This window comes from Channa argus, unplaced genomic scaffold, assembly GCF_033026475.1.
Source record: "Channa argus isolate prfri unplaced genomic scaffold, Channa argus male v1.0 Contig004, whole genome shotgun sequence".
Lineage (NCBI taxonomy): Eukaryota > Metazoa > Chordata > Actinopteri > Anabantiformes > Channidae > Channa > Channa argus.
In genome coordinates, this window is record NW_027125223.1 from 142,398 (window position 1) to 163,198 (window position 20,801).

The 20,801-nt window shown below is 41.8% G+C and overlaps 21 pseudogenes; all 21 read left to right on the forward strand.

Annotated features, from left to right (window-relative positions):
* Nucleotides 1–243: 243 nt before the first annotated feature.
* LOC137109531 (5S ribosomal RNA) lies at nt 244–362 on the forward strand (annotated as a pseudogene).
* Nucleotides 363–1,229: 867 nt separating this feature from the next.
* On the forward strand, nt 1,230–1,348 carry LOC137109532 (5S ribosomal RNA; annotated as a pseudogene).
* Nucleotides 1,349–2,205: 857 nt separating this feature from the next.
* On the forward strand, nt 2,206–2,324 carry LOC137109641 (5S ribosomal RNA; annotated as a pseudogene).
* Nucleotides 2,325–3,191: 867 nt separating this feature from the next.
* On the forward strand, nt 3,192–3,310 carry LOC137109642 (5S ribosomal RNA; annotated as a pseudogene).
* Nucleotides 3,311–4,167: 857 nt separating this feature from the next.
* On the forward strand, nt 4,168–4,286 carry LOC137109870 (5S ribosomal RNA; annotated as a pseudogene).
* Nucleotides 4,287–5,153: 867 nt separating this feature from the next.
* Nucleotides 5,154–5,272, forward strand: LOC137109533 (5S ribosomal RNA; annotated as a pseudogene).
* An 857-nt stretch (nt 5,273–6,129) lies between these two features.
* LOC137109534 (5S ribosomal RNA) lies at nt 6,130–6,248 on the forward strand (annotated as a pseudogene).
* An 857-nt stretch (nt 6,249–7,105) lies between these two features.
* LOC137109536 (5S ribosomal RNA) lies at nt 7,106–7,224 on the forward strand (annotated as a pseudogene).
* An 867-nt stretch (nt 7,225–8,091) lies between these two features.
* Nucleotides 8,092–8,210, forward strand: LOC137109537 (5S ribosomal RNA; annotated as a pseudogene).
* An 867-nt stretch (nt 8,211–9,077) lies between these two features.
* Nucleotides 9,078–9,196, forward strand: LOC137109539 (5S ribosomal RNA; annotated as a pseudogene).
* Nucleotides 9,197–10,053: 857 nt separating this feature from the next.
* Nucleotides 10,054–10,172, forward strand: LOC137109643 (5S ribosomal RNA; annotated as a pseudogene).
* An 857-nt stretch (nt 10,173–11,029) lies between these two features.
* LOC137109783 (5S ribosomal RNA) lies at nt 11,030–11,148 on the forward strand (annotated as a pseudogene).
* Nucleotides 11,149–12,015: 867 nt separating this feature from the next.
* LOC137109540 (5S ribosomal RNA) lies at nt 12,016–12,134 on the forward strand (annotated as a pseudogene).
* Nucleotides 12,135–12,991: 857 nt separating this feature from the next.
* Nucleotides 12,992–13,110, forward strand: LOC137109541 (5S ribosomal RNA; annotated as a pseudogene).
* Nucleotides 13,111–13,967: 857 nt separating this feature from the next.
* LOC137109968 (5S ribosomal RNA) lies at nt 13,968–14,086 on the forward strand (annotated as a pseudogene).
* Nucleotides 14,087–14,943: 857 nt separating this feature from the next.
* LOC137109542 (5S ribosomal RNA) lies at nt 14,944–15,062 on the forward strand (annotated as a pseudogene).
* Nucleotides 15,063–15,930: 868 nt separating this feature from the next.
* Nucleotides 15,931–16,049, forward strand: LOC137109543 (5S ribosomal RNA; annotated as a pseudogene).
* Nucleotides 16,050–16,916: 867 nt separating this feature from the next.
* Nucleotides 16,917–17,035, forward strand: LOC137109544 (5S ribosomal RNA; annotated as a pseudogene).
* An 867-nt stretch (nt 17,036–17,902) lies between these two features.
* On the forward strand, nt 17,903–18,021 carry LOC137109644 (5S ribosomal RNA; annotated as a pseudogene).
* An 857-nt stretch (nt 18,022–18,878) lies between these two features.
* On the forward strand, nt 18,879–18,997 carry LOC137109737 (5S ribosomal RNA; annotated as a pseudogene).
* Nucleotides 18,998–19,864: 867 nt separating this feature from the next.
* LOC137109727 (5S ribosomal RNA) lies at nt 19,865–19,983 on the forward strand (annotated as a pseudogene).
* Nucleotides 19,984–20,801: the final 818 nt, after the last annotated feature.

Here is a 20,801-nt window from a genome sequence, read left to right on the forward strand (position 1 = left end):
TTCTTTCGTTTAAAATAAATATCATTCTGTTGGAACATCTCGATCCTGGATTTTGGTTTGGGGATCGGAGAGGGAACATGCTAATTTATCTTTGTATGTTGCACCCTGACCCCCTGGACAGGGGCGTAACAGACCAGTACAGTTATAGTACTTTGTACTTTGCCACATTTATCTTCTTCTTAGCAAGTGTCATGCATTCTGCTTCTCCAGCGTTTTTAAGAGCTGTTGATGATGTCAAATGCAGCTTACGGCCACACCGCTCTCTAAGCGCCCGATCTCGTCCGATCTCGGCAGCCAAATAGAGCCGGGCCTGGTTAGTACTTGGTAGGAAGACCGCCTGGGAATACCAGGTGCTGTAAGCTTTTTTGCTTGGGTTTACGGGCAGCACAAGCTGGTGTTACTGCCTATTTATTCATAGAAATTGTTCTATATTTTCATCAAATTTTGTTCTTTCATTGCTGTTTTGCTACTTTATTGGTTTTTCAACCATCGTGCTTCATTACTAGTAGACCATGTTACGGTCCTGGCCATATGTGTTGTTTTTATTTTCTCGTTCTTATAGGTGCCCTGCCTGATTGGCCGGATTGAGGGGCAGTACAGGAAGCTGATTGGTCCATCCTACACTTCCTGGAGTTTTAAAAGTACGGTTCCCAACAGCTAGCGAGGCTCTTTCTGGCAGCAGCACCTGTTTGCTGTTCTTGGTTTCCAAACCTTATTTAGCATTTTTGAATTCTTAGGTTTTGTGCCGTGGTTTTGTTTATAAATTGTATATTTTGTAATTCGTATTAAATCTGTAGGGGTGAACAGCCATTTTCTTTTGATTGTTTTCTCTTGTTTTCACATTAGGGAGTTAGGGTTAGCGACTGTCTTTTGGTTTGTTTATTTCTATCAGGCTAGCTAGCACTTTCTGTGGGAAATGGCTTATTTTGTTTATTATGTTGGCCTTGGTTCGCCCTGAGTTGTAGTGTCATGTTTTGTTTGACACTTTCTTTCGTTTAAAATAAATATCATTCTGTTGGAACATCTCGGTCCTGGATTTTGGTTTGGGGATCGGAGAGGGAACATGCTAATTTATCTTTGTATGTTGCACCCTGACCCCCTGGACAGGGGCGTAACAGACCAGTACAGTTATAGTACTCTGTACTTTGCCACATTTATCTTCTTCTTAGCAAGTGTCATGCATTCTGCTTCTCCAGTGTTTTTAAGAGCTGTTGATGATGTCAAATGCAGCTTACGGCCACACCGCTCTCTAAGCGCCCGATCTCGTCCGATCTCGGCAGCCAAATAGAGCCGGGCCTGGTTAGTACTTGGTAGGAAGACCGCCTGGGAATACCAGGTGCTGTAAGCTTTTTTGCTTGGGTTTACGGGCAGCACAAGCTGGTGTTACTGCCTATTTATTCATAGAAATTGTTCTATATTTTCATCAAATTTTGTTCTTTCATTGCTGTTTTGCTACTTTATTGGTTTTTCAACCATCGTGCTTCATTACTAGTAGACCATGTTACGGTCCTGGCCATATGTGTTGTTTTTATTTTGTTGTTCTTATAGGTGCCCTGCCTGATTGGCCGGATTGGGGGGCAGTACAGGAAGCTGATTGGTCCATCCTACACTTCCTGGAGTTTTAAAAGTACGGTTCCCAACAGCTAGCGAGGCTCTTTCTGGCAGCAGCACCTGTTTGCTGTTCTTGGTTTCCAAACTTTATTTAGAATTTTTGAATTGTTAGGTTTTATGCCGTGGTTTTGTTTATAAATTGTATATTTCGTAAATAGTATTAAATCTGTAGGGGTGAACAGCCATTTTCTTTGGACTGTTTTCACATTAGGGAGTTAGGGTTAGCGACTGTGTTTTGGTTTGTTTATTTCTATCAGGCTAGCTAGCACTTTCTGTGGGAAATGGCTTATTTTGTTTATTATTTTGGCCTTGGTTCGCCCTGAGTTGTAGTGTCATGTTTTGTTTGACACTTTCTTTCGTTTAAAATAAATATCATTCTGTTGGAACATCTCGATCCTGGATTTTGGTTTGGGGATCGGAGAGGGAACATGCTAATTTATCTTTGTATGTTGCACCCTGACCCCCTGGACAGGGGCGTAACAGACCAGTACAGTTATAGTACTTTGTACTTTGCCACATTTATCTTCGTCTTAGCAAGTTTCATGCATTCTGCTTCTCCAACGTTTTTAAGAGCTGTTGATGATGTCAAATGCAGCTTACGGCCACACCGCTCTCTAAGCGCCCGATCTCGTCCGATCTCGGCAGCCAAATAGAGCCGGGCCTGGTTAGTACTTGGTAGGAAGACCGCGTGGGAATACCAGGTGCTGTAAGCTTTTTTGCTTGGGTTTACGGGCAGCACAAGCTGGTGTTACTGCCTATTTATTCATAGAAATTGTTCTATATTTTCATCAAATTTTGTTCTTTCATTACTGTTTTGCTACTTTATTGGTTTGTCAACCATCGTGCTTCATTACTAGTAGACCATGTTACGGTCCTGGCCATATGTGTTGTTTTTGATATGTTGTTCTTATAGGTGCCCTGCCTGATTGGCCGGATTGAGGGGCAGTACAGGAAGCTGATTGGTCCATCCTACACTTCCTGGAGTTTTAAAAGTACGGTTCCCAACAGCTAGCGAGGCTCTTTCTGGCAGTAACACCTGTTTGCTGTTCTTGGTTTCCAAACCTTATTTAGCATTTTTGAATTGTTAGGTTTTGTGCCGTGGTTTTGTTTATAAATTGTATATTTTGTAAATAGTATTAAATCTGTAGGGGTGAACAGCCATTTTCTTTTGATTGTTTTCTCTTGTTTTCACATTAGGGAGTTAGGGTTAGCGACTGTCTTTTGGTTTGTTTATTTCTATCAGGCTAGCTAGCACTTTCTGTGGGAAATGGCTTATTTTGTTTATTATGTTGGCCTTGGTTCGCCCTGAGTTGTAGTGTCATGTTTTGTTTGACACTTTCTTTCGTTTAAAATAAATATCATTCTGTTGGAACATCTCGGTCCTGGATTTTGGTTTGGGGATCGGAGAGGGAACATGCTAATTTATCTTTGTATGTTGCACCCTGACCCCCTGGACAGGGGCGTAACAGACCAGTACAGTTATAGTACTTTGTACTTTGCCACATTTATCTTCTTCTTAGCAAGTGTCATGCATTCTGCTTCTCCAGCGTTTTTAAGAGCTGTTGATGATGTCAAATGCAGCTTACGGCCACACCGCTCTCTAAGCGCCCGATCTCGTCCGATCTCGGCAGCCAAATAGAGCCGGGCCTGGTTAGTACTTGGTAGGAAGACCGCGTGGGAATACCAGGTGCTGTAAGCTTTTTTGCTTGGGTTTACGGGCAGCACAAGCTGGTGTTACTGCCTATTTATTCATAGAAATTGTTCTATATTTTCATCAAATTTTGTTCTTTCATTACTGTTTTGCTACTTTATTGGTTTGTCAACCATCGTGCTTCATTACTAGTAGACCATGTTACGGTCCTGGCCATATGTGTTGTTTTTGATATGTTGTTCTTATAGGTGCCCTGCCTGATTGGCCGGATTGAGGGGCAGTACAGGAAGCTGATTGGTCCATCCTACACTTCCTGGAGTTTTAAAAGTACGGTTCCCAACAGCTAGCGAGGCTCTTTCTGGCAGCAGCACCTGTTTGCTGTTCTTGGTTTCCAAACCTTATTTAGCATTTTTGAATTGTTAGGTTTTGTGCCGTGGTTTTGTTTATAAATTGTATATTTTGTAAATAGTATTAAATCTGTAGGGGTGAACAGCCATTTTCTTTGGACTGTTTTCACATTAGGGAGTTAGGGTTAGCGACTGTCTTTTGGTTTGTTTATTTCTATCAGGCTAGCTAGCACTTTCTGTGGGAAATGGCTTATTTTGTTTATTATGTTGGCCTTGGTTCGCCCTGAGTTGTAGTGTCATGTTTTGTTTGACACTTTCTTTCGTTTAAAATAAATATCATTCTGTTGGAACATCTCGATCCTGGATTTTGGTTTGGGGATCGGAGAGGGAACATGCTAATTTATCTTTGTATGTTGCACCCTGACCCCCTGGACAGGGGCGTAACAGACCAGTACAGTTATAGTACTTTGTACTTTGCCACATTTGTCTTCTTCTTAGCAAGTGTCATGCATTCTGCTTCTCCAGTGTTTTTAAGAGCTGTTGATGATGTCAAATGCAGCTTACGGCCACACCGCTCTCTAAGCGCCCAATCTCGTCCGATCTCGGCAGCCAAATAGAGCCGGGCCTGGTTAGTACTTGGTAGGAAGACCACCTGGAAATACCAGGTGCTGTAAGCTTTTTTGCTTGGGTTTACGGGCAGCACAAGCTGGTGTTACTGCCTATTTATTCATAGAAATTGTTCTATATTTTCATCAAATTTTGTTCTTTCATTGCTGTTTTGCTACTTTATTGGTTTTTCAACCATCGTGCTTCATTACTAGTAGACCATGTTACGGTCCTGGCCATATGTGTTGTTTTTATTTTCTCGTTCTTATAGGTGCCCTGCCTGATTGGCCGGATTGAGGGGCAGTACAGGAAGCTGATTGGTCCATCCTACACTTCCTGGAGTTTTAAAAGTACGGTTCCCAACAGCTAGCGAGGCTCTTTCTGGCAGTAACACCTGTTTGCTGTTCTTGGTATCCAAACCTTATTTAGCATTTTTGAATTGTTAGGTTTTGTGCCGTGGTTTTGTTTATAAATTGTATATTTTGTAATTCGTATTAAATCTGTAGGGGTGAACAGCCATTTTCTTTTGATTGTTTTCTCTTGTTTTCACATTAGGGAGTTAGGGTTAGCGACTGTCTTTTGGTTTGTTTATTTCTATCAGGCTAGCTAGCACTTTCTGTGGGAAATGGCTTATTTTGTTTATTATGTTGGCCTTGGTTCGCCCTGAGTTGTAGTGTCATGTTTTGTTTGACACTTTCTTTCGTTTAAAATAAATATCATTCTGTTGGAACATCTCGGTCCTGGATTTTGGTTTGGGGATCGGAGAGGGAACATGCTAATTTATCTTTGTATGTTGCACCCTGACCCCCTGGACAGGGGCGTAACAGACCAGTACAGTTATAGTACTTTGTACTTTGCCACATTTATCTTCTTCTTAGCAAGTGTCATGCATTCTGCTTCTCCAGCGTTTTTAAGAGCTGTTGATGATGTCAAATGCAGCTTACGGCCACACCGCTCTCTAAGCGCCCGATCTCGTCCGATCTCGGCAGCCAAATAGAGCCGGGCCTGGTTAGTACTTGGTAGGAAGACCGCCTGGGAATACCAGGTGCTGTAAGCTTTTTTGCTTGGGTTTACGGGCAGCACAAGCTGGTGTTACTGCCTATTTATTCATAGAAATTGTTCTATATTTTCATCAAATTTTGTTCTTTCATTACTGTTTTGCTACTTTATTGGTTTGTCAACCATCGTGCTTCATTACTAGTAGACCATGTTACGGTCCTGGCCATATGTGTTGTTTTTGATATGTTGTTCTTATAGGTGCCCTGCCTGATTGGCCGGATTGAGGGGCAGTACAGGAAGCTGATTGGTCCATCCTACACTTCCTGGAGTTTTAAAAGTACGGTTCCCAACAGCTAGCGAGGCTCTTTCTGGCAGCAGCACCTGTTTGCTGTTCTTGGTTTCCAAACCTTATTTAGCATTTTTGAATTGTTAGGTTTTGTGCCGTGGTTTTGTTTATAAATTGTATATTTTGTAAATAGTATTAAATCTGTAGGGGTGAACAGCCATTTTCTTTGGACTGTTTTCACATTAGGGAGTTAGGGTTAGCGACTGTCTTTTGGTTTGTTTATTTCTATCAGGCTAGCTAGCACTTTCTGTGGGAAATGGCTTATTTTGTTTATTATGTTGGCCTTGGTTCGCCCTGAGTTGTAGTGTCATGTTTTGTTTGACACTTTCTTTCGTTTAAAATAAATATCATTCTGTTGGAACATCTCGATCCTGGATTTTGGTTTGGGGATCGGAGAGGGAACATGCTAATTTATCTTTGTATGTTGCACCCTGACCCCCTGGACAGGGGCGTAACAGACCAGTACAGTTATAGTACTTTGTACTTTGCCACATTTATCTTCTTCTTAGCAAGTGTCATGCATTCTGCTTCTCCAGCGTTTTTAAGAGCTGTTGATGATGTCAAATGCAGCTTACGGCCACACCGCTCTCTAAGCGCCCGATCTCGTCCGATCTCGGCAGCCAAATAGAGCCGGGCCTGGTTAGTACTTGGTAGGAAGACCGCCTGGGAATACCAGGTGCTGTAAGCTTTTTTGCTTGGGTTTACGGGCAGCACAAGCTGGTGTTACTGCCTATTTATTCATAGAAATTGTTCTATATTTTCATCAAAGTTTGTTCTTTCATTGCTGTTTTGCTACTTTATTGGTTTTTCAACCATCGTGCTTCATTACTAGTAGACCATGTTACGGTCCTGGCCATATGTGTTGTTTTTGATATGTTGTTCTTATAGGTGCCCTGCCTGATTGGCCGGATTGAGGGGCAGTACAGGAAGCTGATTGGTCCATCCTACACTTCCTGGAGTTTTAAAAGTACGGTTCCCAACAGCTAGCGAGGCTCTTTCTGGCAGCAGCACCTGTTTGCTGTTCTTGGTTTCCAAACCTTATTTAGCATTTTTGAATTGTTAGGTTTTGTGCCGTGGTTTTGTTTATAAATTGTATATTTTGTAAATAGTATTAAATCTGTAGGGGTGAACAGCCATTTTCTTTGGACTGTTTTCACATTAGGGAGTTAGGGTTAGCGACTGTCTTTTGGTTTGTTTATTTCTATCAGGCTAGCTAGCACTTTCTGTGGGAAATGGCTTATTTTGTTTATTATGTTGGCCTTGGTTCGCCCTGAGTTGTAGTGTCATGTTTTGTTTGACACTTTCTTTCGTTTAAAATAAATATCATTCTGTTGGAACATCTCGATCCTGGATTTTGGTTTGGGGATCGGAGAGGGAACATGCTAATTTATCTTTGTATGTTGCACCCTGACCCCCTGGACAGGGGCGTAACAGACCAGTACAGTTATAGTACTTTGTACTTTGCCACATTTATCTTCTTCTTAGCAAGTGTCATGCATTCTGCTTCTCCAGCGTTTTTAAGAGCTGTTGATGATGTCAAATGCAGCTTACGGCCACACCGCTCTCTAAGCGCCCGATCTCGTCCGATCTCGGCAGCCAAATAGAGCCGGGCCTGGTTAGTACTTGGTAGGAAGACCGCCTGGGAATACCAGGTGCTGTAAGCTTTTTTGCTTGGGTTTACGGGCAGCACAAGCTGGTGTTACTGCCTATTTATTCATAGAAATTGTTCTATATTTTCATCAAAGTTTGTTCTTTCATTGCTGTTTTGCTACTTTATTGGTTTTTCAACCATCGTGCTTCATTACTAGTAGACCATGTTACGGTCCTGGCCATATGTGTTGTTTTTGATTTGTTGTTCTTATAGGTGCCCTGCCTGATTGGCCGGATTGGGGGGCAGTACAGGAAGCTGATTGGTCCATCCTACACTTCCTGGAGTTTTAAAAGTACGGTTCCCAACAGCTAGCGAGGCTCTTTCTGGCAGCAGCACCTGTTTGCTGTTCTTGGTTTCCAAACCTTATTTAGCATTTTTGATTTGTTAGGTTTTTTGCCGTGGTTTTGTTTATAAATTGTATATTTTGTAATTCGTATTAAATCTGTAGGGGTGAACAGCCATTTTCTTTTGATTGTTTTCTCTTGTTTTCACATTAGGGAGTTAGGGTTAGCGACTGTCTTTTGGATTGTTTATTTCTATCAGGCTAGCTAGCACTTTCTGTGGGAAATGGCTTATTTTGTTTATTATGTTGGCCTTGGTTTGCCCTGAGTTGTAGTGTCATGTTTTGTTTGACACTTTCTTTCGTTTAAAATAAATATCATTCTGTTGGAACATCTCGATACTGGAGTTTGGTTTGGGGATCGGAGAGGGAACATGCTAATTTATCTTTGTATGTTGCACCCTGACCCCCTGGACAGGGGCGTAACAGACCAGTACAGTTATAGTACTTTGTACTTTGCCACATTTATCTTCTTCTTAGCAAGTGTCATGCATTCTGCTTCTCCAGCGTTTTTAAGAGCTGTTGATGATGTCAAATGCAGCTTACGGCCACACCGCTCTCTAAGCGCCCGATCTCGTCCGATCTCGGCAGCCAAATAGAGCCGGGCCTGGTTAGTACTTGGTAGGAAGACCGCCTGGGAATACCAGGTGCTGTAAGCTTTTTTGCTTGGGTTTACGGGCAGCACAAGCTGGTGTTACTGCCTATTTATTCATAGAAATTGTTCTATATTTTCATCAAATTTTGTTCTTTCATTGCTGTTTTGCTACTTTATTGGTTTTTCAACCATCGTGCTTCATTACTAGTAGACCATGTTACGGTCCTGGCCATATGTGTTGTTTTTATTTTCTCGTTCTTATAGGTGCCCTGCCTGATTGGCCGGATTGAGGGGCAGTACAGGAAGCTGATTGGTCCATCCTACACTTCCTGGAGTTTTAAAAGTACGGTTCCCAACAGCTAGCGAGGCTCTTTCTGGCAGCAGCACCTGTTTGCTGTTCTTGGTTTCCAAACCTTATTTAGCATTTTTGAATTCTTAGGTTTTGTGCCGTGGTTTTGTTTATAAATTGTATATTTTGTAATTCGTATTAAATCTGTAGGGGTGAACAGCCATTTTCTTTTGATTGTTTTCTCTTGTTTTCACATTAGGGAGTTAGGGTTAGCGACTGTCTTTTGGTTTGTTTATTTCTATCAGGCTAGCTAGCACTTTCTGTGGGAAATGGCTTATTTTGTTTATTATGTTGGCCTTGGTTCGCCCTGAGTTGTAGTGTCATGTTTTGTTTGACACTTTCTTTCGTTTAAAATAAATATCATTCTGTTGGAACATCTCGGTCCTGGATTTTGGTTTGGGGATCGGAGAGGGAACATGCTAATTTATCTTTGTATGTTGCACCCTGACCCCCTGGACAGGGGCGTAACAGACCAGTACAGTTATAGTACTTTGTACTTTGCCACATTTATCTTCTTCTTAGCAAGTGTCATGCATTCTGCTTCTCCAGCGTTTTTAAGAGCTGTTGATGATGTCAAATGCAGCTTACGGCCACACCGCTCTCTAAGCGCCCGATCTCGTCCGATCTCGGCAGCCAAATAGAGCCGGGCCTGGTTAGTACTTGGTAGGAAGACCGCCTGGGAATACCAGGTGCTGTAAGCTATTTTGCTTGGGTTTACGGGCAGCACAAGCTGGTGTTACTGCCTATTTATTCATAGAAATTGTTCTATATTTTCATCAAATTTTGTTCTTTCATTGCTGTTTTGCTACTTTATTGGTTTTTCAACCATCGTGCTTCATTACTAGTAGACCATGTTACGGTCCTGGCCATATGTGATGTTTTTATTTTGTTGTTCTTATAGGTGCCCTGCCTGATTGGCCGGATTGGGGGGCAGTACAGGAAGCTGATTGGTCCATCCTACACTTCCTGGAGTTTTAAAAGTACGGTTCCCAACAGCTAGCGAGGCTCTTTCTGGCAGCAGCACCTGTTTGCTGTTCTTGGTTTCCAAACTTTATTTAGCATTTTTGAATTGTTAGGTTTTATGCCGTGGTTTTGTTTATAAATTGTATATTTTGTAAATAGTATTAAATCTGTAGGGGTGAACAGCCATTTTCTTTGGACTGTTTTCACATTAGGGAGTTAGGGTTAGCGACTGTGTTTTGGTTTGTTTATTTCTATCAGGCTAGCTAGCACTTTCTGTGGGAAATGGCTTATTTTGTTTATTATGTTGGCCTTGGTTCGCCCTGAGTTGTAGTGTCATGTTTTGTTTGACACTTTCTTTCGTTTAAAATAAATATCATTCTGTTGGAACATCTCGATCCTGGATTTTGGTTTGGGGATCGGAGAGGGAACATGCTAATTTATCTTTGTATGTTGCACCCTGACCCCCTGGACAGGGTCGTAACAGACCAGTACAGTTATAGTACTTTGTACTTTGCCACATTTATCTTCGTCTTAGCAAGTTTCATGCATTCTGCTTCTCCAACGTTTTTAAGAGCTGTTGATGATGTCAAATGCAGCTTACGGCCACACCGCTCTCTAAGCGCCCGATCTCGTCCGATCTCGGCAGCCAAATAGAGCCGGGCCTGGTTAGTACTTGGTAGGAAGACCGCGTGGGAATACCAGGTGCTGTAAGCTTTTTTGCTTGGGTTTACGGGCAGCACAAGCTGGTGTTACTGCCTATTTATTCATAGAAATTGTTCTATATTTTCATCAAATTTTGTTCTTTCATTACTGTTTTGCTACTTTATTGGTTTGTCAACCATCGTGCTTCATTACTAGTAGACCATGTTACGGTCCTGGCCATATGTGTTGTTTTTGATATGTTGTTCTTATAGGTGCCCTGCCTGATTGGCCGGATTGAGGGGCAGTACAGGAAGCTGATTGGTCCATCCTACACTTCCTGGAGTTTTAAAAGTACGGTTCCCAACAGCTAGCGAGGCTCTTTCTGGCAGCAGCACCTGTTTGCTGTTCTTGGTTTCCAAACCTTATTTAGCATTTTTGAATTGTTAGGTTTTGTGCCGTGGTTTTGTTTATAAATTGTATATTTTGTAAATAGTATTAAATCTGTAGGGGTGAACAGCCATTTTCTTTGGACTGTTTTCACATTAGGGAGTTAGGGTTAGCGACTGTCTTTTGGTTTGTTTATTTCTATCAGGCTAGCTAGCACTTTCTGTGGGAAATGGCTTATTTTGTTTATTATGTTGGCCTTGGTTCGCCCTGAGTTGTAGTGTCATGTTTTGTTTGACACTTTCTTTCGTTTAAAATAAATATCATTCTGTTGGAACATCTCGATCCTGGATTTTGGTTTGGGGATCGGAGAGGGAACATGCTAATTTATCTTTGTATGTTGCACCCTGACCCCCTGGACAGGGGCGTAACAGACCAGTACAGTTATAGTACTTTGTACTTTGCCACATTTGTCTTCTTCTTAGCAAGTGTCATGCATTCTGCTTCTCCAGTGTTTTTAAGAGCTGTTGATGATGTCAAATGCAGCTTACGGCCACACCGCTCTCTAAGCGCCCAATCTCGTCCGATCTCGGCAGCCAAATAGAGCCGGGCCTGGTTAGTACTTGGTAGGAAGACCACCTGGGAATACCAGGTGCTGTAAGCTTTTTTGCTTGGGTTTACGGGCAGCACAAGCTGGTGTTACTGCCTATTTATTCATAGAAATTGTTCTATATTTTCATCAAATTTTGTTCTTTCATTGCTGTTTTGCTACTTTATTGGTTTTTCAACCATCGTGCTTCATTACTAGTAGACCATGTTACGGTCCTGGCCATATGTGTTGTTTTTATTTTCTCGTTCTTATAGGTGCCCTGCCTGATTGGCCGGATTGAGGGGCAGTACAGGAAGCTGATTGGTCCATCCTACACTTCCTGGAGTTTTAAAAGTACGGTTCCCAACAGCTAGCGAGGCTCTTTCTGGCAGTAACACCTGTTTGCTGTTCTTGGTTTCCAAACCTTATTTAGCATTTTTGAATTGTTAGGTTTTGTGCCGTGGTTTTGTTTATAAATTGTATATTTTGTAATTCGTATTAAATCTGTAGGGGTGAACAGCCATTTTCTTTTGATTGTTTTCTCTTGTTTTCACATTAGGGAGTTAGGGTTAGCGACTGTGTTTTGGTTTGTTTATTTCTATCAGGCTAGCTAGCACTTTCTGTGGGAAATGGCTTATTTTGTTTATTATGTTGGCCTTGGTTCGCCCTGAGTTGTAGTGTCATGTTTTGTTTGACACTTTCTTTCGTTTAAAATAAATATCATTCTGTTGGAACATCTCGGTCCTGGATTTTGGTTTGGGGATCGGAGAGGGAACATGCTAATTTATCTTTGTATGTTGCACCCTGACCCCCTGGACAGGGGCGTAACAGACCAGTACAGTTATAGTACTTTGTACTTTGCCACATTTATCTTCTTCTTAGCAAGTGTCATGCATTCTGCTTCTCCAGCGTTTTTAAGAGCTGTTGATGATATCAAATGCAGCTTACGGCCACACCGCTCTCTAAGCGCCCGATCTCGTCCGATCTCGGCAGCCAAATAGAGCCGGGCCTGGTTAGTACTTGGTAGGAAGACCGCCTGGGAATACCAGGTGCTGTAAGCTTTTTTGCTTGGGTTTACGGGCAGCACAAGCTGGTGTTACTGCCTATTTATTCATAGAAATTGTTCTTTATTTTCATCAAATTTTGTTCTTTCATTGCTGTTTTGCTACTTTATTGGTTTTTCAACCATCGTGCTTCATTACTAGTAGACCATGTTACGGTCCTGGCCATATGTGTTGTTTTTATTTTGTTGTTCTTATAGGTGCCCTGCCTGATTGGCCGGATTGGGGGGCAGTACAGGAAGCTGATTGGTCCATCCTACACTTCCTGGAGTTTTAAAAGTACGGTTCCCAACAGCTAGCGAGGCTCTTTCTGGCAGCAGCACCTGTTTGCTGTTCTTGGTTTCCAAACTTTATTTAGCATTTTTGAATTGTTAGGTTTTATGCCGTGGTTTTGTTTATAAATTGTATATTTTGTAAATAGTATTAAATCTGTAGGGGTGAACAGCCATTTTCTTTGGACTGTTTTCACATTAGGGAGTTAGGGTTAGCGACTGTGTTTTGGTTTGTTTATTTCTATCAGGCTAGCTAGCACTTTCTGTGGGAAATGGCTTATTTTGTTTATTATGTTGGCCTTGGTTCGCCCTGAGTTGTAGTGTCATGTTTTGTTTGACACTTTCTTTCGTTTAAAATAAATATCATTCTGTTGGAACATCTCGGTCCTGGATTTTGGTTTGGGGATCGGAGAGGGAACATGCTAATTTATCTTTGTATGTTGCACCCTGACCCCCTGGACAGGGGCGTAACAGACCAGTACAGTTATAGTACTTTGTACTTTGCCACATTTATCTTCTTCTTAGCAAGTGTCATGCATTCTGCTTCTCCAGCGTTTTTAAGAGCTGTTGATGATGTCAAATGCAGCTTACGGCCACACCGCTCTCTAAGCGCCCGATCTCGTCCGATCTCGGCAGCCAAATAGAGCCGGGCCTGGTTAGTACTTGGTAGGAAGACCGCCTGGGAATACCAGGTGCTGTAAGCTTTTTTGCTTGGGTTTACGGGCAGCACAAGCTGGTGTTACTGCCTATTTATTCATAGAAATTGTTCTATATTTTCATCAAATTTTGTTCTTTCATTACTGTTTTGCTACTTTATTGGTTTGTCAACCATCGTGCTTCATTACTAGTAGACCATGTTACGGTCCTGGCCATATGTGTTGTTTTTGATATGTTGTTTTTATAGGTGCCCTGCCTGATTGGCCGGATTGAGGGGCAGTACAGGAAGCTGATTGGTCCATCCTACACTTCCTGGAGTTTTAAAAGTACGGTTCCCAACAGCTAGCGAGGCTCTTTCTGGCAGCAGCACCTGTTTGCTGTTCTTGGTTTCCAAACCTTATTTAGCATTTTTGAATTGTTAGGTTTTGTGCCGTGGTTTTGTTTATAAATTGTATATTTTGTAAATAGTATTAAATCTGTAGGGGTGAACAGCCATTTTCTTTGGACTGTTTTCACATTAGGGAGTTAGGGTTAGCGACTGTCTTTTGGTTTGTTTATTTCTATCAGGCTAGCTAGCACTTTCTGTGGGAAATGGCTTATTTTGTTTATTATGTTGGCCTTGGTTCGCCCTGAGTTGTAGTGTCATGTTTTGTTTGACACTTTCTTTCGTTTAAAATAAATATCATTCTGTTGGAACATCTCGATCCTGGATTTTGGTTTGGGGATCGGAGAGGGAACATGCTAATTTATCTTTGTATGTTGCACCCTGACCCCCTGGACAGGGGCGTAAAAGACCAGTACAGTTATAGTACTTTGTACTTTGCCACATTTATCTTCTTCTTAGCAAGTGTCATGCATTCTGCTTCTCCAGCGTTTTTAAGAGCTGTTGATGATGTCAAATGCAGCTTACGGCCACACCGCTCTCTAAGCGCCCGATCTCGTCCGATCTCGGCAGCCAAATAGAGCCGGGCCTGGTTAGTACTTGGTAGGAAGACCACCTGGGAATACCAGGTGCTGTAAGCTTTTTTGCTTGGGTTTACGGGCAGCACAAGCTGGTGTTACTGCCTATTTATTCATAGAAATTGTTCTATATTTTCATCAAATTTTGTTCTTTCATTGCTGTTTTGCTACTTTATTGGTTTGTCAACCATCGTGCTTCATTACTAGTAGACCATGTTACGGTCCTGGCCATATGTGTTGTTTTTATTTTGTTGTTCTTATAGGTGCCCTGCCTGATTGGCCGGATTGGGGGGCAGTACAGGAAGCTGATTGGTCCATCCTACACTTCCTGGAGTTTTAAAAGTACGGTTCCCAACAGCTAGCGAGGCTCTTTCTGGCAGCAGCACCTGTTTGCTGTTCTTGGTTTCCAAACTTTATTTAGCATTTTTGAATTGTTAGGTTTTATGCCGTGGTTTTGTTTATACATTGTATATTTTGTAAATAGTATTAAATCTGTAGGGGTGAACTGCCATTTTCTTTGGATTGTTTTCACATTTGGGAGTTAGGGTTAGCGACTGTCTTTTGGTTTGTTTATTTCTATCAGGCTAGCTAGCACTTTCTGTGGGAAATGGCTTATTTTGTTTATTATGTTGGCCTTGGTTCGCCCTGAGTTGTAGTGTCATGTTTTGTTTGACACTTTCTTTCGTTTAAAATAAATATCATTCTGTTGGAACATCTCGATCCTGGATTTTGGTTTGGGGATCGGAGAGGGAACATGCTAATTTATCTTTGTATGTTGCACCCTGACCCCCTGGACAGGGGCGTAACAGACCAGTACAGTTATAGTACTTTGTACTTTGCCACATTTATCTTCTTCTTAGCAAGTGTCATGCATTCTGCTTCTCCAGCGTTTTTAAGAGCTGTTGATGATGTCAAATGCAGCTTACGGCCACACCGCTCTCTAAGCGCCCGATCTCGTCCGATCTCGGCAGCCAAATAGAGCCGGGCCTGGTTAGTACTTGGTAGGAAGACCGCCTGGGAATACCAGGTGCTGTAAGCTTTTTTGCTTGGGTTTACGGGCAGCACAAGCTGGTGTTACTGCCAATTTATTCATAGAAATTGTTCTATATTTTCATCAAATTTTGTTCTTTCATTGCTGTTTTGCTACTTTATTGGTTTTTAAAACCATCGTGCTTCATTACTAGTAGACCATGTTACGGTCCTGGCCATATGTGTTGTTTTTATTTTCTCGTTCTTATAGGTGCCCTGCCTGATTGGCCGGATTGAGGGGCAGTACAGGAAGCTGATTGGTCCATCCTACACTTCCTGGAGTTTTAAAAGTACGGTTCCCAACAGCTAGCGAGGCTCTTTCTGGCAGCAGCACCTGTTTGCTGTTCTTGGTTTCCAAACCTTATTTAGCATTTTTGAATTCTTAGGTTTTGTGCCGTGGTTTTGTTTATAAATTGTATATTTTGTAATTCGTATTAAATCTGTAGGGGTGAACAGCCATTTTCTTTTGATTGTTTTCTCTTGTTTTCACATTAGGGAGTTAGGGTTAGCGACTGTCTTTTGGTTTGTTTATTTCTATCAGGCTAGCTAGCACTTTCTGTGGGAAATGGCTTATTTTGTTTATTATGTTGGCCTTGGTTCGCCCTGAGTTGTAGTGTCATGTTTTGTTTGACACTTTCTTTCGTTTAAAATAAATATCATTCTGTTGGAACATCTCGATCCTGGATTTTGGTTTGGGGATCGGAGAGGGAACATGCTAATTTATCTTTGTATGTTGCACCCTGACCCCCTGGACAGGGGCGTAACAGACCAGTACAGTTATAGTACTCTGTACTTTGCCACATTTATCTTCTTCTTAGCAAGTGTCATGCATTCTGCTTCTCCAGCGTTTTTAAGAGCTGTTGATGATGTCAAATGCAGCTTACGGCCACACCGCTCTCTAAGCGCCCGATCTCGTCCGATCTCGGCAGCCAAATAGAGCCGGGCCTGGTTAGTACTTGGTAGGAAGACCGCCTGGGAATACCAGGTGCTGTAAGCTTTTTTGCTTGGGTTTACGGGCAGCACAAGCTGGTGTTACTGCCTATTTATTCATAGAAATTGTTCTATATTTTCATCAAATTTTGTTCTTTCATTGCTGTTTTGCTACTTTATTGGTTTTTCAACCATCGTGCTTCATTACTAGTAGACCATGTTAGGGTCCTGGCCATATGTGTTGTTTTTGATTTGTTGTTCTTATAGGTGCCCTGCCTGATTGGCCGGATTGGGGGGCAGTACAAGAAGCTGATTGGTCCATCCTACACTTCCTGGAGTTTTAAAAGTACGGTTCCCAACAGCTAGCGAGGCTCTTTCTGGCAGCAGCACCTGTTTGCTGTTCTTGGTTTCCAAACCTTATTTAGCATTTTTGAATTGTTAGGTTTTGTGCCGTGGTTTTGTTTATAAATTGTATATTTTGTAATTCGTATTAAATCTGTAGGGGTGAACAGCCATTTTCTTTTGATTGTTTTCTCTTGTTTTCACATTAGGGAGTTAGGGTTAGCGACTGTCTTTTGGATTGTTTATTTCTATCAGGCTAGCTAGCACTTTCTGTGGGAAATGGCTTATTTTGTTTATTATGTTGGCCTTGGTTTGCCCTGAGTTGTAGTGTCATGTTTTGTTTGACACTTTCTTTCGTTTAAAATAAATATCATTCTGTTGGAACATCTCGATACTGGAGTTTGGTTTGGGGATCGGAGAGGGAACATGCTAATTTATCTTTGTATGTTGCACCCTGACCCCCTGGACAGGGGCGTAACAGACCAGTACAGTTATAGTACTTTGTACTTTGCCACATTTATCTTCTTCTTAGCAAGTGTCATGCATTCTGCTTCTCCAGCGTTTTTAAGAGCTGTTGATGATGTCAAATGCAGCTTACGGCCACACCGCTCTCTAAGCGCCCGATCTCGTCCGATCTCGGCAGCCAAATAGAGCCGGGCCTGGTTAGTACTTGGTAGGAAGACCGCCTGGGAATACCAGGTGCTGTAAGCTTTTTTGCTTGGGTTTACGGGCAGCACAAGCTGGTGTTACTGCCTATTTATTCATAGAAATTGTTCTATATTTTCATCAAATTTTGTTCTTTCATTGCTGTTTTGCTACTTTATTGGTTTTTCAACCATCGTGCTTCATTACTAGTAGACCATGTTACGGTCCTGGCCATATGTGTTGTTTTTGATATGTTGTTCTTATAGGTGCCCTGCCTGATTGGCCGGATTGAGGGGCAGTACAGGAAGCTGATTGGTCCATCCTACACTTCCTGGAGTTTTAAAAGTACGGTTCCCAACAGCTAGCGAGGCTCTTTCTGGCAGCAGCACCTGTTTGCTGTTCTTGGTTTCCAAACCTTATTTAGCATTTTTGAATTGTTAGGTTTTGTGCCGTGGTTTTGTTTATAAATTGTATATTTTGTAAATAGTATTAAATCTGTAGGGGTGAACAGCCATTTTCTTTTGATTGTTTTCTCTTGTTTTCACATTAGGGAGTTAGGGTTAGCGACTGTCTTTTGGTTTGTTTATTTCTATCAGGCTAGCTAGCACTTTCTGTGGGAAATGGCTTATTTTGTTTATTATGTTGGCCTTGGTTCGCCCTGAGTTGTAGTGTCATGTTTTGTTTGACACTTTCTTTCGTTTAAAATAAATATCATTCTGTTGGAACATCTCGATCCTGGATTTTGGTTTGGAGATCGGAGAGGGAACATGCTAATTTATCTTTGTATGTTGCACCCTGACCCCCTGGACAGGGGCGTAACAGACCAGTACAGTTATAGTACTTTGTACTTTGCCACATTTATCTTCGTCTTAGCAAGTTTCATGCATTCTGCTTCTCCAACGTTTTTAAGAGCTGTTGATGATGTCAAATGCAGCTTACGGCCACACCGCTCTCTAAGCGCCCGATCTCGTCCGATCTCGGCAGCCAAATAGAGCCGGGCCTGGTTAGTACTTGGTAGGAAGACCGCGTGGGAATACCAGGTGCTGTAAGCTTTTTTGCTTGGGTTTACGGGCAGCACAAGCTGGTGTTACTGCCTATTTATTCATAGAAATTGTTCTATATTTTCATCAAATTTTGTTCTTTCATTACTGTTTTGCTACTTTATTGGTTTGTCAACCATCGTGCTTCATTACTAGTAGACCATGTTACGGTCCTGGCCATATGTGTTGTTTTTGATATGTTGTTCTTATAGGTGCCCTGCCTGATTGGCCGGATTGAGGGGCAGTACAGGAAGCTGATTGGTCCATCCTACACTTCCTGGAGTTTTAAAAGTACGGTTCCCAACAGCTAGCGAGGCTCTTTCTGGCAGCAGCACCTGTTTGCTGTTCTTGGTTTCCAAACCTTATTTAGCATTTTTGAATTGTTAGGTTTTGTGCCGTGGTTTTGTTTATAAATTGTATATTTTGTAAATAGCATTAAATCTGTAGGGGTGAACAGCCATTTTCTTTGGACTGTTTTCACATTAGGGAGTTAGGGTTAGCGACTGTCTTTTGGTTTGTTTATTTCTATCAGGCTAGCTAGCACTTTCTGTGGGAAATGGCTTATTTTGTTTATTATGTTGGCCTTGGTTCGCCCTGAGTTGTAGTGTCATGTTTTGTTTGACACTTTCTTTCGTTTAAAATAAATATCATTCTGTTGGAACATCTCGATCCTGGATTTTGGTTTGGGGATCGGAGAGGGAACATGCTAATTTATCTTTGTATGTTGCACCCTGACCCCCTGGACAGGGGCGTAACAGACCAGTACAGTTATAGTACTTTGTACTTTGCCACATTTATCTTCTTCTTAGCAAGTGTCATGCATTCTGCTTCTCCAGCGTTTTTAAGAGCTGTTGATGATGTCAAATGCAGCTTACGGCCACACCGCTCTCTAAGCGCCCGATCTCGTCCGATCTCGGCAGCCAAATAGAGCCGGGCCTGGTTAGTACTTGGTAGGAAGACTGCCTGGGAATACCAGGTGCTGTAAGCTTTTTTGCTTGGGTTTACGGGCAGCACAAGCTGGTGTTACTGCCTATTTATTCATAGAAATTGTTGTATATTTTCATCAAATTTTGTTCTTTCATTGCTGTTTTGCTACTTTATTGGTTTTTCAACCATCGTGCTTCATTACTAGTAGACCATGTTACGGTCCTGGCCATATGTGTTGTTTTTATTTTCTCGTTCTTATAGGTGCCCTGCCTGATTGGCCGGATTGAGGGGCAGTACAGGAAGCTGATTGGTCCATCCTACACTTCCTGGAGTTTTAAAAGTACGGTTCCCAACAGCTAGCGAGGCTCTTTCTGGCAGCAGCACCTGTTTGCTGTTCTTGGTTTCCAAACCTTATTTAGCATTTTTGAATTGTTAGGTTTTGTGCCGTGGTTTTGTTTATAAATTGTATATTTTGTAATTCGTATTAAATCTGTAGGGGTGAACAGCCATTTTCTATTGATTGTTTTCTCTTGTTTTCACATTAGGGAGTTAGGGTTAGCGACTGTGTTTTGGTTTGTTTATTTCTATCAGGCTAGCTAGCACTTTCTGTGGGAAATGGCTTATTTTGTTTATTATGTTGGCCTTGGTTCGCCCTGAGTTGTAGTGTCATGTTTTGTTTGACGCTTTCTTTCGTTTAAAATAAATATCATTCTGTTGGAACATCTCGATCCTGGATTTTGGTTTGGGGATCGGAGAGGGAACATGTTAATTTTTCTTTGTATGTTGCACCCTGACCCCCTGGACAGGGGCGTAACAGACCAGTACAGTTATAGTACTTTGTACTTTGCCACATTTATCTTCTTCTTAGCAAGTGTCATGCATTCTGCTTCTCCAGCGTTTTTAAGAGCTGTTGATGATGTCAAATGCAGCTTACGGCCACACCGCTCTCTAAGCGCCCGATTTCGTCCGATCTCGGCAGCCAAATAGAGCCGGGCCTGGTTAGTACTTGGTAGGAAGACCGCCTGGGAATACCAGGTGCTGTAAGCTTTTTTGCTTGGGTTTACGGGCAGCACAAGCTGGTGTTACTGCCTATTTATTCATAGAAATTGTTCTATATTTTCATCAAATTTTGTTCTTTCATTGCTGTTTTGCTACTTTATTGGTTTTTCAACCATCGTGCTTCATTACTAGTAGACCATGTTACGGTCCTGGCCATATGTGTTGTTTTTATTTTGTTGTTCTTATAGGTGCCCTGCCTGATTGGCCGGATTGGGGGGCAGTACAGGAAGCTGATTGGTCCATCCTACACTTCCTGGAGTTTTAAAAGTACGGTTCCCAACAGCTAGCGTGGCTCTTTCTGGCAGCAGCACCTGTTTGCTGTTCTTGGTTTCCAAACTTTATTTAGCATTTTTGAATTGTTAGGTTTTATGCCGTGGTTTTGTTTATAAATTGTATATTTTGTAAATAGTATTAAATCTGTAGGGGTGAACAGCCATTTTCTTTTGATTGTTTTCTCTTGTTTTCACATTAGGGAGTTAGGGTTAGCGACTGTCTTTTGGTTTGTTTATTTCTATCAGGCTAGCTAGCACTTTCTGTGGGAAATGGCTTATTTTGTTTATTATGTTGGCCTTGGTTCGCCCTGAGTTGTAGTGTCATGTTTTGTTTGACACTTTCTTTCGTTTAAAATAAATATCATTCTGTTGGAACATCTCGATCCTGGATTTTGGTTTGGAGATCGGAGAGGGAACATGCTAATTTATCTTTGTATGTTGCACCCTGACCCCCTGGACAGGGGCGTAACAGACCAGTACAGTTATAGTACTTTGTACTTTGCCACATTTATCTTCGTCTTAGCAAGTTTCATG